At 38.6% G+C, this 19,315-nt stretch overlaps 1 protein-coding gene across 3 annotated transcripts in view; it reads right to left on the bottom strand.

Moving 5' to 3' along the window:
* The window catches only part of DRD3 (dopamine receptor D3), a 67,672-nt gene that overhangs the window by 43,725 nt on the left and 4,632 nt on the right, over positions 1-19,315 (bottom strand). The window contains exons 1-2 of one of the 3 annotated variants that reach the window (XM_003261834.3): positions 5,498-5,617; positions 2,584-2,861 (exon numbers count right to left, since the gene is read on the bottom strand). The gene's annotated coding sequence lies outside the window, so the exon portion shown is untranslated. Of the gene's footprint in view, positions 1-2,583; positions 2,862-5,497; positions 5,980-19,315 lie in introns of those variants that run through there. The other 2 variants (XM_003261833.2, XM_012500998.2) reach the window with 2 other exon arrangements.

Here is a 19,315-nt window from a genome sequence, read left to right as displayed (position 1 = left end):
AGCAAAAATGACTCTTGCCCCAAGCTCTGTGCTACAGAGGAGCCCACTCTGGTCTTCTGCTATGGTCTAAGTGTTTGTGTCCCTAAATTCATATGTAGAAATCCTAATTCCCAATATGATGGTATTAGGAGGTGGGGGTCTGTAAGAGGTGATTAGGTTATAAGGACAGAGCCCTCATGAATAAGATTAGTGCTTTTATAAAAGAGACCCAGAGAGCTAGCTAATCTCTTTCACCAAGGGAGGACATAGTGAAAACACAACCATCTATGAACCAGAAAGCAGGCCCTCACCAGACGCTGAATCTTCTGGTGCCTTGATCTTGGACTTCCCAGCCTTCAGAACTATGAAAAATAAATATCTGTTGTTTATAAGCTACTCAGTTTATGGTATTTTGTGATAGCAGCCCAAAAGGACTAAGGCATCTTCTGCTGGTTATGCCTCTAGCCCCTACAGGATGATGTTGTAACCTCCCACAGTGCCAAGGAGAAGGTCCACTAAGTTTACAACCCTGTCTAGACCACACTCAGGGAATTCTCTACCCAACTGCTCAGAGCCTGTTTCCAAGACAGCATGGGCCTCATTCTAAATCTGTCACTCTGAGGGGAGACTATGCCATAAATGTGTAGAGTTCCTGGGGCCAAGCAGTGGCTTTCAGTTAGAGCTCAGACAAATAGATTCTATGTAGCCTGAAGTTGGGAGAGAAGAGGCCAGGGTCCCTGAGGCAGATTAGGGGTGGGGGCCCAGCTTCTCCTGTATGGTCACATTTTGTATGGAATTTTGAAGGGTCCAGGAATCTTAAATTCAAACTTGGCCTTCCATGTTGTTACGAAGGTGTATTTGTCAAGGTGGGAAGATGAAACATTTTACTCGATGGTTTGTTGGTTACAACTTTAAAATATTTAAACATGGTACATATGGACCTTTATGGGAACTCTCTCTTCAGACCCTGGCAAAAGTAGAGGCTGGCTTGGTGGCCAGAATTTGCCCTCAAGCCAGGTATCTGTAGCTCTCCCTTGATTAGGAGACCGGCCTAATCATGGTGGTCATTTTGTACCTCACTTTGAAGTGTTTCAGCCTGAAATGTGAAAGAGTTAAAATGAACAAATAATTGGGAAAGAGTGACAAACTTGGAATGAATTTAGAGAATTGTTTAAAAAAATTGTCCTTTATCTTGGCACACTGTTTGCACTCAATGTATTTTAAAACATAATAATAATTCTTGATAATAATTATAATTTTCTCATTATTCAGAGGAGGGCAGCCGCTACCCTGGAGATAGCACCGCTGCTGCCAAGAGCTTTTGGAAAAATACAATGCTTTCTGATTGTTCAAGGATATTTCCACTTTTAAGGCAGGCTCAGGCCCAAATGTCTTCTCTTTCACAACTGGACCACTTTGGAACACAGTGGCCAGAATCCCTCTTTTCTGGGGTCTGCAATTGGTGAATAATGTCTTAGCCTCCTCTCACCTGCCACATAAGAGGGAGGCATAAAACCTTAGGATATTTGTTACCCTTTTGCCGGACTTTTTACTCTGCCAAGAGGTTTGACAGCTACCTAAAAATAGTATAGCTGAATGCCAGTGGCTAATTATATGAAGGGAAACCCTCAACTCTGAAAATCAATGCCTGATGTTGGAATCACAGTTGCATAGATTTCTGATTTCTTATTTATTTTTTCCACATCTGATCTTAGATCCTTTATAGCAGCAAGTGGGTTAAACTGTGATTGTTCAGGTAGTTTCTGATGAGTTGTGAATGTGGGAGATGAAAGCAAAGATGAGTGAGATGCTAGATTACTCTCTATCTCTCAGCTAATTGTTTCAACTTCCTCCCTGATTCGATTTTTTTTTTTTTTCAAACCAGAGTTGCTTATATAACACAGAACTGAGCTGGGCTTTCTTCTTTCTTTTCCCCTCTGTTAGATATGCTAACAGATAGGAAACAGGTCTCAGGTAGGAAGAAGCAAAGAGCCTAGAGAATTCATTAACTCAATCACTCTCTAAGTAATTCACAATGATAGGCTGGTTTCCTCATCAGCAAAATGGAGATAATCATATCCACTCTATAAGGTTATTATGAAGATTAAATGAGATTATATACCTGAAGTTTGGCACTACTGAAAATTAGGGCTGAATAATTCTTTGTTGAGGAGGTTGTCCTGTGCACTGTGGGGTGTTTAACAGCATCCTTTACATATACCCACTAGATGCCAGTAGCATACCCCTCCCCACAAGTTGGGACAATAAAAAATGCTTCTAGATGTTGCCAAATATCCTGGAGCGGGGTGGAGGCAAATTGCTCTCCCCATGAAGAATCGTTACTCTAGCATAATATCTGGCACATAGCACTAGAAATATAGTTGCTTTTATTGTTCAGAGGAAAGTGGGAATAGGTGAAGAGTTAAATAAGCTACAATTGTAAAGTATCTAGTGAACTTGGAAATGATGACATTCATGGTGACCTCAGCAAACAGTGTTAGGAGTTAAAAGTGGATAGGAGGTAAAAGAATAGAGAAGGCAGAGAAATAGAAGATTACTCTTGGCTTCAGTCTTTTAAGATTCATTACATACAACACTACTTACACATTTTAATGAGCTTTTAAATGCCTTACAAAGTATTGATTTATCTTGGTCATTATAGTTTGTTCTGGCATCTCTTAGAGTGAGTGCATACCCTATTTAAAAAGGCAGGGGAACAGGGACTGGTCAGGTCCCCATCAGTTATGACATTTGTCATGCTTTGCTGATGTTCAGTCCCCCAGTGCTGAATAAAAACATCCCCCAGTCTGCCTGAAACATTCGTGGGGTGCCTCCTTAGCACCTCATTAAGACTTACAGAGTTTTAATTATTTGTTCTCTTTCTGTAAGAGAACAAATGAAGATGAAGACATCTACATCTGGGCTACTACTGTGTGTCGGGTACGAGTACTTTACATGCATTTAATACTTATAGCAGCCCTAAAGGTGGATAATGACTGATTTCTTTTATGGATTAAAAAAACTGAGAGAGATTTAATTACTCTCTCAAGATTACACAATGTGTAAGGGGCTGATTTGAACCAAGCTTTATCTCAGGCATTCTTAAATCCCAAACTCACAATTATCTAATGTGTCTATGCTGGGCATGGAAGTTGATGTTAGTCATTCCCAGCCCTGCTTGGGGGCTCATTCCTGTAATCCCAGCACTTTGGGAGGCTGAGGTGGAAGGATCACTTGAGGCCAGGAGTTTGAGACCAGCCTGGGCAACATAGTGAGATTCCATCATAGGTAAAAATAAAATAAAAGAAAATTAGCTGCGTGTGATGCCATGTACCTGTATTCCCAGCTACTCCAAAGGCTGAGGCAGGAAGATTGCTTGAGTCCAGGAGTTAGAGGCTGCAGTGAGCTATAATTGTGCCACTGCACTCCAGCCTGGGTGACAGAGCAAGATCCTATCTCAAAGAAAAAAAAACCCCACAAAACTGTCATTTCCAAGTTGAGATGGATTTTACTCAACCCAGAACAAAACACTTCAGTAACAGGTTCCATGACCACATCTTCACTCATTTCACAGATCTCTGGCTGTTGCTACATCTAATCTTTTACTCAGACGACTCCTGACCACCAGTCACCAGAGCTTTTCTGGTCTGGGCTATAATTTGGACTTGCTATATTGCCTGATAAAATTCATAATTACAGCTAAAATTTATAAGCATTATCATCATTCAACCTCACAACAACCTGATGAAGAAGGTAAGCACTATTATCATATCAAGTTTTCTAGATAAAAAAGATGAGTCACAGAGAGGTTAAATATCTTGCTGAGATCACAAACCAGTAAATGATGGAGTTGATTCAACCCAAGATTTGTCTGATTCCAGAGCTCATGTTCTTAACTATGCCACTTAACTATGCCACTTTTTGGGGTGAGGCAGACAAATGTGAAATGGGTACTAATTTTAAAATCTCACTTGTTCAGAGTATCTTATGCACATCATCTGACTAGGCTTGGTGAAGTAATGCAGGTGCACACTACTCATAGAGCCAGTGGGAGTTACATTGTTATTATTATTAGAGATAGTCTTTAGCATTTCTATGTTACTTTCTTCTTGCAAATTGCTGTCTATTTTCCTAAAAAAGATTCACAAATGCATTGCAATACATAGCATATTTATGTATTTGGGCACATTTACATTGTTGGTAAATGTACAGAGAAAAACTACTGCTGGTTACTGAGGTCCAGTAGGTAAGATAACAGTTTTTTCCCCTCATTAAACCTGACTAGTAAAGCAGAGCATACTCACTTTCCATCACAACCTGTAAAGACTGAGCATCCTACCATTCTGATCAGAGATAAAATTGGGAACTCAGCAAATCAATCAATCAATAAGCAAATATTAATTGATGACAAACTTCAATGCATTAGAAATTAAATCTGATATTGAGTAGAAACTGTTCAGTATTTACTTTAATGCATATTCCATAATAAACAGCCTTCTGTATGGATGCTTTAATATTAGGCACCCATTTGGATACTGTCAGTATTTTCCTTGCTCAATACCCTTGCTGACTGCTAGCCATACAGACCCTTGAAAATATTCAACTACAGATAAATGAGTGCCCGAGTAAGAATCTTTCTCACATTGTCTCTACTTCTCCTTGACTGTAAGAGATCCCAATGCCATGTCAAGCAGTGGTTCTTCACTCTTACCTAAGGACAGATATTTTACAGACCTTTTAGTATCAGTAAGCAAAAGGCTTCACCTATAAAGTGAAATAGTCATGCACAATGAGTTTAGAATCCAAGTTTCACTTTGCTATTGCTGCATTATTATTCATGCATGCATTTTGATGGTATTCAATTAAACTAAACGCATGAACTGGAACAAATACCTAATTGCAATGACTTCTGTTGCCCCGGTAAGCTACAGCAAGTAATGGAAGTCTCACAATTAAATAACAACAATACCCTAAAAATCATATACCATCATCAAAGGAAACATACACAATCATCATCTCAAGTACTACATATCTCTGCTGGGAATAATTGGATTCTGACTTAGAAACAGCCTGACTTTAAATAGACCATTGAAAATAGTGCCTCTCCAAACCTTCAGCTCTGAATTGCCAGGGTGCTGAATTGAGGAGTTTAAAATAACAGACCCTTACAATTAAGTAAAATCCTTAAGAGGAATACAATCAGCTTCCATACAAATCCTAGAAATAATAACAGCTTTTTGTTTTCTATCTTTTAATTCTTCCTTGATATAGCTTCTAGAGCCCACAAGGATACAGTTTTTGGGGGGAAAAATAAAAGAAAAAGGAATATAAAAGGTTTCTGCTGTCCAACCACTTAGAAGAAAAGGAAAACCATTTCCTCAGGGCTTTGGTTTTTAAACAAGAGTGGATATTGAGTTTTAATGCATATTTTTAGAAATCCACAGAACCCCAAGCTGATTAAATAACCTTGAGGAAAATACTATGTACTAAATTAGAAATGAAAAGAAAAATTACTTACCCTAAAATTTTCTTCTGATTTCTGGAGACCGAGGAGTTTACCACTTCGGCTCCTGCAGCCATTTACTGACAGCAGACATACCCAAGCAAAGCAAACTTTCCCTTTCTCAGGACTCAGAAACTATGAAATGAACAGAAAGAAATCACCCATTTTTGCCTCTAAGGTGAAATTACTTGAGTGCTGCTTTTCCAGTTTCCCTATTAGACCTTAGTGCATGTTTCATAGCTGCTTTCGAATGTATCCGTTTTCTGTAGAGGATTTGGGAGGGACCCTAAACTGAGCATTGCTTGGGTCAGCCGCTCAGAGGTTCTGTCCTTGGTGCTGAAAGAGAGATGGAGTAGGCATAAGCACGATCCGTTTTCTACCTCGCTCTCCTCTTTTCCTCTTTGTCTCTATCTGCTCGGGTACTGTGCTTTTTAGTACATGTATATTTTCTCCTCAGTGCTCTTTTAAATCTTAGTTTTTCCACTGTTTTTACCTTTATGCTTTAATTTCTCTTGAATAACTCTCACCTTCCTCAGTTTAATTGCCTTTGCAGATTTTGGTGGGTGTAAAGATGATTAGTTCAGAAGAAGGAACAGATCATCAAATTGATACCACAATTGGTTAATGGAAATCAGTACAATTTAAAACACAATTGACAGGATAATTGAACTTGGAGGTGTAAGCCTGTCTGGGAAAAGAAGGTTAAAGGAAACATATTACAAAGGTAGCAAAACTGAGGCATGGCGTATAACTGGCAATAAAGATGAAATAAGCTTAATACTGTAAGAAATGTTAAATGTTTACTTAGCAGCACTTCTTGTTTTCAGAGGACTTCACGAATATTTGCCAATTCATTCTTACTGCTTCTCTGTGATATATACATATATATCTTTTAAAAAACTGGTTTAGAACAAGCTAAAGTGAGATGCAACCAAGGACAATATCAGTGAAAGTCAGTAGTAGAACATAAACAATCCTAACTTATGGTCACCTGTTCATCTTACATTTTACTGTGGAATCCTAACCATTTCCTGTTCTCTCTCTCTTTTTTTTCTCCTCTGTTTAGGCAGTGTGGTAATTCTCGGGCTGTTTTCTCTGCCAACAATGGATGTGCTTGGCAACTGCAGTGCGGTCATGGAGAAGCTAGTTCTCGTTTGACTATGATGGAGACCTCTGCTGGCTGAGAAAGAAGGCAGCAGCATCAACAAGGTCTAAATACTGCTATTGATAACCATCATTTATTGAGCATGTACTTTTAGCCAGTCACTTTAATGCATTGCTCCTTTTAATCCTTTGAACAACCCTACAAGGCAGGTACTATTTTTTACCATCCTTAATTTATGGATAGGAAAATTAAAGCTTAGAGAGGTTAGTATAATGTCTGAAAGTCACACAGCCAACAAGTGGCTGACCCAGGATTTGGATCTAAACATCCTAATTCTCTTAACCACTATGATAAAGGTAGAAAATTTAAACTTCCTAGAAGACTGATAATATATCAGAGAGAACAATAATTGTGACAATAATAATAACAATACATTTGTATATAATTATATTTAGAAATCATTTAGATGATTTAGAAATCATTCTGTAAATTATATTCTTGTTTGTTTGTTACATCAATCTTCATGATACCATTTTTATAGAGGCTGTTATGGACTAATTTGTGTCATTCCAAAATTCATGTGTTGAAGCCCTAATCTTAGAACATGACTGTATTTGGATGTAAGATCTCTGAAGTGTGAATTAAGTTAAAATGGGGCCTGGAGGGTATGCCCTAATCCAATATGACTCTTTTCCTTATAAGAAAAAGAAGAGACACCAGAAATGTGCACATAGAGGAAAGGACACAGGAAGATGGCATCTGTCTGCAAGCCAAGGAGAGGGGTCTTGCAGGAGAAACCAAATCTGCCACCCTGTTGATTTTGGACTTCTATGCTTCAAAACTGTGCAAAAATAAATTTCTCTTGTTTAATTCACCTAGCCTGTGGAATTTTGTTATGGCATCCCTAGCAAACTGATACAGAGGCTTAGAGAGGTTAGGTTCCATATCCAAGGTATATGTCAGAATTTGCTTTCTTTTCAAGGCTGAATAATATTCAATTGTACCATATTTTGCTTATCTGTTCATCTGTGGATGATGCTTAAATTACTTTCAAATTTGAGCTATTGTGCATAACACTGCTATGAACATAGGTGTTCAGATATCTCTTTGAGATCCTGTTTTCAGCTCTTTTGGATGTATATCCAGAAATGGAGTTGCTAGTTCATATGGTAATTCTGTTTCTAATTTTTTGAGATACTACCATATTGTTTTCCACAGCAGCTGTATCATTTTACATTCCCATCAATAGTGCATGAGTGTTCCAATTTCTCCACATCCTCAAGATCATTATGTCTCCATTGTAATTTATTCTTTGATCCACTGATTGTTTAAAAGTGTATTGTTTAATTTCCACAAATTTGTGAATTTTCCAGTTTTACTCTGTTATTGATTTCTAATTTCCTCCCATTGTGATCGGGGAAGACTTTGTATGATATTTGTCTTTTAAAATCTATTGAGACACAATCTGTGGCCTAACATATGGCCCATCCTGGAAAATGTCCCATGTGCACTTGAAAAGAATGTGCATATTATTGTTGTTGGCTAGAGTGTTCTGTATATGTCTTTTAGGTCTAGTGGGTTTATTGTGTTGTCTATATCCTCTATTTTCTTACTTATTTTCTGTCTGGTGGTTCTATCCATGATTGAAGGCGGAATGTTAAAGTTTCCAACTATGAATGTAGAATTGTATATTTTTCCCTTTAATTCTACCAGTTTTTGCTTCATGTATTTTGATCGTCTGCTATGAGGCGTGTTAATATTTAAAATTGCTCTATTTTCTTGTTGTATTAAATATTTTATTAATATATAACACCCTTTTTTATTTCATAATTTTTTGACTTAAATTCATTTTTGTCTGATATTTGTCTAGCCATTCCTGCTCTCTTTTGGTTACTATTTGCATGAAATATCCTTTTCCATCTTTTCACTTTCAACCTATTGTATCTTTTTCTTTTTTCTTTTTTATTATTTTTATTTTTATTATTTTTGTGTGTGTCTTTGGATCTAAAGTTAGTTTCTTGCAGACAGTATATCCAGCAATCATGTGTTTTTTATCCATTCTGCTGATCTCTGCTTTTTGATTGGGTAGCTTAATCCATTTACATTTAAAGAAATTACTGATAAAGAAGGACTTACTTCTGTTGTTTGCTATTTGTTTTCTATATGCCTTATAGCTTTCCCACATCTCACTCTGCATGACTCTTTTTTGTGTGTGTTTAGTTGATATTTTGTGGTGAAACGTTTAAACTCCTTGCTTATTTCCTTTTGTTTATATTCCTTAACTATTTCTTTTTGGTTACAATGGAGATTACATTAAACATTCTAAAGTTATAATACTCTAATTGGAGTTTATACCAGTTTAACTTCAATAACATAAAATATCTGGTCCTCTACTATTCTTTCTTCACCCTTTTTGGTTGTTGATGTCATAAAATTATACCTTTATATATTGTGTGGACCCCAAACATAAACTAATAATTATTTTAAATGCATTAGTCTCTTAAATTATATAAAAAACAAAACATGGAGCCACAAACCAAAGTTACAACAATGTTAGCTTTTAGACTAATGATTGTTTTCTTATAAATGTATTAGTCTCTTAAATTATGTAGATAGCAAAATACTACTAGCTTTTATAAAGGTCCTTGCATTTATTGAGCTCTTTGTTTCTTCATACAGCTTCAAGTTACTGTCTAATGTCCTTTCATTTCACCTTGTAGGACTCCCTTGAATATTTCTTGCAGGGAAGGTCTAGTGGTAATGTGGTAATGAGCTCCTCAGCTTTTGTTTATCTGGCAATGTCTTGTGTTCTCCTTTTCCTGCTTCAGTCCCCCAAGTGGCTGGGACTACAGGTGCATGCCACCATATCTGGCTAATATTTTGCATTTTTAGTAAAGACAGGGTATCACCATGTTGGCCAGGCTGGCCTCGAACTCCTGAATTCAAGTGATCTGCCCACCCTGGCCTCCCAAAATGTTGGGATTATGCATGTGAGCCACTGCACCCGACCTCCTTCACTTTTGAAGGACAATTGTACTGATATAAAATTCTTGATTGACAGGTATTTTTTTCTTTTAGCATTTTGAATACATTGTCCCACTACCTGATGGGCCAAAGTTTCTCATGAGAAATTTGTTAATATTCTTACCAAAGATCCCTTGTATGTGATGAATCACTTCTTTTTTTTACTGCTTTCATAATTCTCCGTATATTTCAGAAGTTTGATTATAATGAGTCTTGGTGTGGGTTCATCTTGAAGTTCATTGTGCTTCTTGGATGTTTATATTTATGTCTTTCATCAGATTTAGAAACTTTTCAGCCATTATTTCTTCAAATATTCTCCTTACCCTTTATCTAGCCCTTCTCTTTCTGGTACTGTCACAGTGTGTTAGTTGGTTCACTTGATGGTGTCCCATATGTCTTTTGGGCTCTGTTCACTTTTCTTCAATTGTTTTTCTTTTTGTTCCTCAGACTGATAATTTTTATCGTATGTGCAAGTTTGCTGATTCTTTCTTGCCTGCTTAAATCTGCCTTTAAATCTCTCTAGTGAAGTATAATATTTTAGTTATTATATTTTCAGCTTCAGAATTTCTTTTTGGTTTCTTTTTAGTGTTTCTATCTCTTCACTAATATTTCCATTTTATTCATAGGTTGTTTTCTTGACTTTTCCCACATCTTCTTTTAGTTCTTTGAGACTTTCAGTTAGGTGTTTTAAAGTCTTTGTCTAGTAGATCTGCCACTGAGAGTCTTCCAGGAAGAGTTTTGGTTGATTAATTAAAAAAAATTTGAATGCGTCATACTTTTCTGTTTCTTCATGTGCCTTATAATTTTTCCTTTTTAAAGACAAGGGCTTGGTCTGTCACCCAGGCTAGTGTGCAGTGGCAAGATCATAGCTCACTGTAACCTCAAACTCCTGGGCTCAAGCAATCTTCCTCCCTCAGCCTCCTGAGTAGCTAGGACTACAGGCCTACCATGCCTGGAAAATGTTATTTTATTTATTTATTTACAGAGGTGGAGTCTCACAATGTTGCCCAGGCTGGTGTTTTGTAATTTTTGTTGAAAAACAGACATTTGAAGTGAATAATGTGGTAACTCTGTAAATCAGATTCTCCCTCTTCTCCAGGGCTTGCATATTTTTTTGTTAGTGTTTTGTTTACTACTTTTAAAAAATGTTACGTGCTGTTTCTGTGTCAAGGATCAGCCTGATGTGCAAATTTAAGGTTTCTTTTCTAAACCTGCACCTTTCCCTAGGTAAGTGCAGTCACTTTCTAATTTTCCCTGTATATGCATTGTTTTTTAATGTCCTAGTCTTTAATGTCTGACTTCCAAAAGGGGGAAATAGAAAAATAAAGGTAGATTTTTAAAAAATGGAAGCGATTCTCCTGCCTCAGCTTCCCAAGTAGCTGGGATTACAGGCATGTGCCACCATGCCCGGTTAATTTTGTATTTTTAGTAGAGACAGGGTTTCTCCATGTTGTTGAGGCTGATCTTGAACTCCTGACCTCAGGTGATCTGCCCACCTTGGCCTCCCAAAGTGTTGGGATTACAGGCATGAGCCACTGCACCTGGCTCTAAATCTTCTTGAAGTTACTACAGCCAGACAGGGAGGGGCTTATAACAGTGGGGGAGGTGCAACAACCATGGTAGCATACTCCTTTGTCTGAATCTCTGTGATCAGAAGGAGCAATCAATAATCAGACCATAGTTCCCCTCTATTTGGAGGACAAGGTTCTTTTTGCCCACTCTGGCTCCTGCAAGCTGCTCCAAGAATTCAGACACAGCTGTATGCCACATTGCTGGAAGTGGAGAATGGGTAATTGCTGTTATGCTAAGAGCTGACATGACTAAAATAAACTTAATTTACCATCCAAGCCTTCTCCTGGAAGTCGCAAGCTTTCAATAGATTCCAGAGTTCCAAAATAATTACATCAGGCAGACTCTGCCAGTGCAATTGTGTCTAGCTGGGGAAACAGATTCCTGGTGCTTCCTACTCCACCATATTTCTGAAATCATCCCCTTTTTTCCATTAGCTTTTATTGCTCCCCCTGGAAATCAGAGAACTGTGTGTATAAGAGATGGAAGATGAGAGAGATGTGGAAGTGTTATTATGATGGAAGTAGAAATGTCTGAGAAAGTGAAGATCTAGAGGCTCAAAAGTTGCCTGGAGACTCTAGACTGGGTGAGACATGTTTCAACTGTTTTATTCAAGGCATTTAGGGACATGTATCACGGGGAATAAGATGGAGGAGTAGTAGAGGCACTTTAACTTTTTCATAGTTGACAACATTCCATCAAAGAACAGGTCATGTGTTTTCTTTCTTTTCTTTTTTTGCAAGTGTCTAAAAAATGTTCTCTAAGATTAGAAATAAACAATCATTATTTTTGTCATAAGTTGGGGTTTGTGTGTTCACACACTGTGCTTCTCTTGGGTAAGTGCCTTTATAATGGTTTGATCTCTGCCCTAGAGCACAAAGGAGTGGCTTTATCTTCATATTTTGTTTTTCAAGATACTCAGCATGTATAAAGTATATCTACAATCCATTTTCTGTGGGTTACGTTGTCTAATCCTCAGAAGTTCAGTTCTCCCCAGCAGACAGGACTTGCAGGACTTTGTATGTTAATGACAACAATCTTGAATTCAATGAAGCTTTTGTTGCTTCCACAGCTCCTTTGCAATCTTGTCATTGATGTTCAGATATCCTACTGCATTGCCATGATTGAAATATGGTCATTCCCAGAGTAAAGCAAAATGACAGACTATTACAAAGTAGTTGGTTTGAAAAGGGACAAATATTACTATCCAAGAAGGGCATTTGGTATCACTAGAACTCTTGGGAGTTCAAAAACTCTGCTTCATTGGAATGGCTTCACTATCCCTGGAAATGTCCGTTTTCTCCTCTTGTCTATCTTATTTTCCCTATGTCTCTCTCAAATTGGCTCCAACTGTTACTTATGTTTTAAAGATGCCATATAAAAGTTCTGATGTTCATAAGGTTCTAGTCATATTAGGGTACTTAACAGAACCATAGCAGGTAACTCAGGCAAATGGATTGTGCCTCATATTCATTATGACCAAACTCGTGAAATGAGACACTAGATAATTCAACATAATCATGCTCCCTGTGCCCTAGGAAGAGAAAAAGAGAAGCAAATATCTGAGCATCTCCCCTCTCCATATAGGTATCCAAGTGCACTTGGAGAATCAAGTTTATTATTTTGGCTGGGGCTTTGGCAAATAACAGAAAACACCTTCTCAATTGAATGAAATGATAAAGAGTTGATTATCTCACATAAAAAGTCCAAAGGTAGATGGCTTCACACGAATTCATTAGGGATCATTTCAACATTTCTTTTTTTCCTTTTTTTTTTCTTTGAGATGGAGTCTCTCTGTCGCCCATGCTAGAGTTCAATAGTGAGATCTCAGCTCACTGCAACCTCCACCCCGGGTTCAAGCAATTCTCATGCCTCAGCCCCTCAAGTGGCTGGGACTACAGGCATGTGCCACAACACCCAGCTAATTTTTTTATTTTTTGTAGAGATGGGGTTTCACCATGTTGCCCAGGCTGGCCTCAAACTCCTGAGCTCAAGTAATCTGCCTCCCTTGGCCTCCTAAAGTGCTGAGATTACAGGCGTGAGCCACCACACCTAGCCCCATTTCAACACTTCTGCTCTTATAGATCTTATCCTAGGGCTGACTTGCCTCATGTTCACAACATGGCTACACCAGCTACACGTATTCATATTCTCAATGCAACATCCAGAGGTGGAGAATGAGACCTGTTTTTAACATTGAGGGAGCTCTTTCCCAGAAGTCCCTTGGCAAATTCTCTTTATGTTTCATTTGCTGGGTTTACATCACATGTCCATACTTGAATCAATTAGCAGCAAAGGAAATAGGAGCACTGCTGCTGACAGATTTATCAGGACGTTCCTGAGTCACAAAGGAAAAGAGGGGACACCTGAATAAAACGTGGAATTTTTGCTAGCAAGGAAGAGTGTAGGAAGTGACAAATGGCTACCCTTAAGATTAAAATGAATCCTAAGTAATGTTGTCAAAGAGAATTACCTGAAATACTCCGAAGAATAAAATAGCAGCATTAAAATGGTTTTAAAAAGACTAACAACATAATCATGCCAGTTTCATTTTGAAAATTTTAATCTAGTCTTTGTCCACTTGTACATATATTTTTCATAGTTGAAATCTTAATTTTATAGTCTATCTTTACCATGTAAAGTAATTATAAATAATATTTGTACACATTTTATATTATGGTTATCATCTTTAATGACTAAATTCTCTTTTATTCAGCTGAATTAACATTTTAATCCAGCCTATATCATTTGATCCTTTTACTACTATTAATATCAGTGCAATATATCTTTAAAGGGGATATTTATATTAAGCACACATCAAGAGTAAGATTATTACCAACACATTAGGAAAAGCGATGGCAAGTAGCTGAAAGATCATCAGACTTGGAGTTGAAGACTAGAGTTTTGTCTTAACTCTGCTATATCCTTGTTGCATTTGCTTTGGCTGGTTTATCAGTCTTTTGAGCCTCAGTTCTCTTATTTGGAAAAGATGAAGTTGGAATAAATAAATTCTATGATCATTTCCAGCTCCAATTGTCCATGATTTTATGAATTCTAAGATCCTTTGAAAAGCTTAAGTATTTGGGCCGCAGACTAGGAAACTGATTTAATAAAGGCATAGAGATGGAAAATTGGTGGCCACATTATGCCTGTAGAAAACTTATGTTTAGCCAGCCTATTTTTATGGAAAGTGAATGCAAATACTTTTTAGATAGAGCGTGCACCATTCAGTTTGGTCACAGTTTTCTCCACTCCTTGTTGTTTGACACTAGGATGCTTCACACCTTTCTAGTACCTGTCTTGCCCCAAAGGCTTTGAGTTTGCAACCCCTGGAAGAAGGTGACACTGTGGCAATTGAATGACTCCCCAGCCTGAACCCCTGAACCTAGCACCTAGGTTTCCATGGAAGTCTTCTATCAAAGTATTGTTGAAAGGCAGCCTTATTTGTTCGCAAGATCTAGTGATGGTTTCCATGTTATGCACATAAACACCTTGTCAGGCATCAGAGACAGGTTGGAAAGGATGATTGATGGGAGTGGGCTTGTGAAATCACACCTGCTGTCACAGCAGATGGGGAAAAAAGCCGGAGTAACCTGTGGAATTGCTGATTCTTTTTGAAAATTCACTCATGAAAACATAATTTTAGCTCTTTTACATACTTTAGATAGAGCCAGTATCACAAACCAAACTCTAGGGGAGCAACTAATATATGAATTTGCAGGAGTAGAATTTCAATAAAATAGCAAGAAGACTTCACCAACCAGGTGAACTGGTATTTGAGCACAGGGGTGGTGAAGCAGCTCTTTCTTTGCCAAGCAAAAATATGTCATTCAAGCTGCAATTGCTGGCTGGCTGCCCACTGGGCCTATAAGCATGTCCTCAGTGAATGTTATCCCAATCCATGCATAACTATTGCCTTTGGAGCACAGAATGCATCCTAGAGAGGGAAAAGGATAATATATATTATATATATATAATATATATATATATATTTTTTTTTACAGAGCAAACCAATAAACAGAAAATGGGAAACGTGGGCTTGTCCCAACAGGGAATCCACGTGGACCTGAGGAAGTGCTCTGAGATCTCTTTTGACTTTATTCTGTTGTTGTCTCTGCCCTGAACAGCTTAGCAATAGTTATACTAATTTTACCTGATATGCATTTAAAAATTTATTCAACACAACTAGTTATTGAGTTTCCACTATGTTCTTGGTACTGTTTTATAGGAGGTACAAATCAATGTGTTTGGGAGGGTAGAACATGCACATCTGCCTAAGTTAAGAAGCAAGGAAAGAGTTTAACAGGACTGGAAGAGAGACCCCAAAGTAGGATATGATCAAATCCAAATGAATCTTTTGAACAGTCAGAGCTGTGTGTATGGGAAAGGAAAAGGCAGATCATCTGAGTAGAAAAGGAAGACTCTCCAGAGAAGCTGGGGATTGATTTGGGCCTTATAGGGTATGAGAGTTAGGTTCAAGCTAGGGCATGATAAAAGAGAATAGTTTTACCTACCAGAGTCCAAAGTCTCTGGCAGTTCAATGAGTCATTTATTCATGAACACCTTTGTTCATTTGTTCAACAAATATTTATTGAGGATTAATTCTATGACAGGCCTGTTTTGGGCCCAGAGAATACAGTGAATAAACATGACTGATAGATCTCTGCTCTAATACAAGGAGGTGGAGAATAAAACCAAGTAAAAAGAGAAAGTCTCAGATAATGGTGAACATTATGCAGAGAGGTAGAATTGGGTGACAGTGAATGGGTGACTATGGTAGACTTGGTGCTTTCTTTGCTTCTCTGAAGAGGTGACAGATAAGCTCATATCTGAAAGACAAGGGGCAGCCAACCATGCAAAGGTCAGTGGGAAGAGTATTCCCAGCTGTGCAGAGGCCCTGAGATGGGAACACGATTGGCACATTTGAAAAGGCCAGTGTTGCTGGATGTAGTGGATGACAAGAGAGGTGGAACAAGGTGAGGCTAGGGAGAGAAGATGCCAGATGGTGTAGGAGTTTGCATTTTATTCTAAGTGGGATGGAAGCCCTTTGAAGGTTTAAGCAGAGAAATATGATGTATTTGATATGCAGGTGCCTCTTTCTTCTGTGTGAGAGTGGATTACAGCAGGAGCAAGACAGGGTGTGGGGAGGCTGTTATGGTAACTCAGAAGCAAGTTGGTGGCTCCCTGGACTCCACTGGTAGTACTAGAGATGGGGAAGAGTGAATACATTGGGTTATATATGAGGACTTATCAATGGATAAATTGTGGGACATGAGGGAAAGGAAGCTGCCAAAATAGTGATTGAATTGGATCCAGTTATTGGGAGTGTGCTGGTTTCTCTGAAATGCTTAAGGAAGTTCTATAAGAGCACTGAGGATCAATCAATTAGAGGAAGCATGCTGTAGAAATAAATGAAGACCAACCAAATAAGACAGCAAAGGCTGTTTATTTGGAATTTGCTATAGTAAGGGAGTCAGCTATCATCACTTGTGTTTTGGCAAAGGCTCAATGGCAGAGAGAGGAGGGGGAAGCTTTATAATGGAAAAAAAGGGAAGGCTTCAGGTATGCCCTGATTGGAGGCTGGTAGCATGGGGAAGCTGTGGGTTAACTATTATAGAAGCAGAATGTCCTCTGTGATTGGTTAGGGGTGCATATTTTGCTTTCTCTGACTGGCCCTAAGTTGGAAGTGAGGACAAAAATTAGGGAAGCTGTCAGTTATTAATCAAGTCTTGGCCACTTGGGACCAATTGCTATGAAAATTATTGTTTTGCTTCTTGGATTGTCACTGAAGATAGCAATCTGGCTCCCTGCAAGTCTGATTTACAGCAGGCTGGCTCCCTGGTTGCTTATTGTAGATAAGGGGTTGGTTTCCTGGGTAGGTTGCTGTAGGTTGTGGGCCAAAGTTCTGTATTTATGTATGGTCTGGCTAGGGTCTGTATAGTCAATTTCTCAATGCCTTGATAATCCTTGTTTTTATTTCTGAAGTAGGTCATACATTTTGGTACATTTTTTCTCTGTGCTCCTCCAAATCCATTTCTCTTCATCTCCTTATTGTTCTCTGTCTTTTTCTTTGCTTCAACCTCAGTTCTGTTGGTGATTACACTTGCCTTCAATAGCTCATACAACAATTACCTCTCCCAGATGACTATTTTATGACAGATGTTCATCGAGCTTCCAATCCTAAAGCTTGAGGTTGACTAATGAAATTTTATGTCTACTTATTCCAATTGTCAATGGAACAGTCTCCAGAGATCAAAGTGTGGTTTATCAATTGATGCTGATAAGCAAACTTCGTAACTGGGTCTGAGATAAGGTAGATACAAAAATTGAGAGTAAGTATCAGAAACACTTATAGCAATTTGACAAAATACTTTTATTTCTGTTGAAATTAATATTTAAATTTTAGGCTTATATGCCCCTTTTTACCCCACTTCGTCTTTCCTACAGGTCGATTGGAAATTTTTAAAAAAGCAACAAAACAAAACAAACAAAAAAAGAAGGCCAGGCGTGGTGGCTCATGCCTGTAATCCCAGCACTTTGGGAGGCCGAGGCGGGTAGATCATGAGGTCAGGAGATCGAGACCATCCTGGCTAACACGGTGAAACCCCATCTCTACTAAAAATACAAAAAATTAGCCGGGCGTGGTGGCGGGCGCCTGTAGTCCCAGCTACTCGGGAGGTTGAGGCAGGAGGATGGCCTGAACCTGGGAGGCAGAGCTTGTAGTGAGCCAAGATCACGCCACTGCACTCCAGCCTGGGTGACAGAGTGAGACTCTGTCTCAAAACAACAACAACGACAACAACAGAACTTTCATAACATATAGTTTGAAAAATACTGTGCTGGATTTCTCACAGTTGCCAGCTCTACAACAACCGGAATGAGATGAGAAATGGAGGCAAGCCAACAGTTTAATGCTTATACATGGGTCAGAGACAGTGTCTGACCTGAATAAATAAGGGCTGCTCTTCCAGCCTGGAAGGCTCCCTCTCCCTGCTTCTCAGAGCAGTTCCTGAGTCAACTGGGGCTATACTGGACTTCTGTTTCACCTACTATGCAGATATAGAGCGTTTCTATTGCATATGGCCACCTCCTATGAATGGAGAGTAAGGGAGGAAGAGGAGGAGATAACATACCTTCCTTGCATCCCAATCACATTTTTTTCCCCAAACGCTATCTCTCCTTCTTAGGGATTTTGTGCATTTAATAATGGGACTTAGATTCCTTCCTACATTAAAGACATAGAGGAATGGAATATCAAATTCCAGAAAAGGAAATATTAAAATAAACATCTTAATTTTTATTTATTAAAGTTTTGAGTATACATGAGCACATACACATAGTTTGCAAATATAAAACAGTTTCATTTGGCTTTTCTTGATGATGTTCATTCACTGAGTAGATATAACTCAGATTTTCTTGTTTCCTTATTCCTTTGTCATTATACATTCTGCACTCTTGGTCAGTTCTAATTTAAAATATTCTATCCTATAAATAAATTCACATCTGTCTGATCATGTGCTCTGATTTTTAATTCATAAAATATTGTCAAGGTGTCAATTAATTTCTATCCCTGCTTACCTCGAGGACTGTGATGGCATACCCTAAATGATATATCCAAATAACACAGCCAATGTGATTTTTGTAGTCCTGTAAGTCAGTGTTTTAGATTCAGTTTCCTCATTCTGTTTCCATCCAACTGGTGGTTTTGTCTAGCTATGTTTCAGAAGGCACACCATAGCAGGACCCTCTGAATCCTGAATCCATTTTTTGTTTGTTTTTCTTTTTTGAGACAGAGTCTCAGTCCGTCACCCAGGCTGGAGTGCAGTGGCATGATCTCCACTGACTGCAACCTCGGCCTCCTAGGTTCAGGCGATCCTCCTGCCTCAGCCCCCCAAGTAGCTGGAATTACAAGCGTGCACCACCATGCTCGGCTAATTTTTGTATTTTTAGTAGAGACGGGGTTTCACCATGTTGGCCAGGCTGGTCTTGAACTCCTGACCTCAGGTAGTCCACCCAACTCGGCCTCCCAAAGGCTAGGATTACAAGTGTGAGCCACTGCAGGTGCCCTGAATCCTGAATCCATTAAGCTTTCTGTCCTCAACATCTCTAAGATGTGTTGAGCATGCCAACTTTTC

This window comes from Nomascus leucogenys, chromosome 21 (assembly GCF_006542625.1).
Source record: "Nomascus leucogenys isolate Asia chromosome 21, Asia_NLE_v1, whole genome shotgun sequence".
Lineage (NCBI taxonomy): Eukaryota > Metazoa > Chordata > Mammalia > Primates > Hylobatidae > Nomascus > Nomascus leucogenys.
This window is presented reverse-complemented; position numbering and strand designations above follow the sequence as displayed.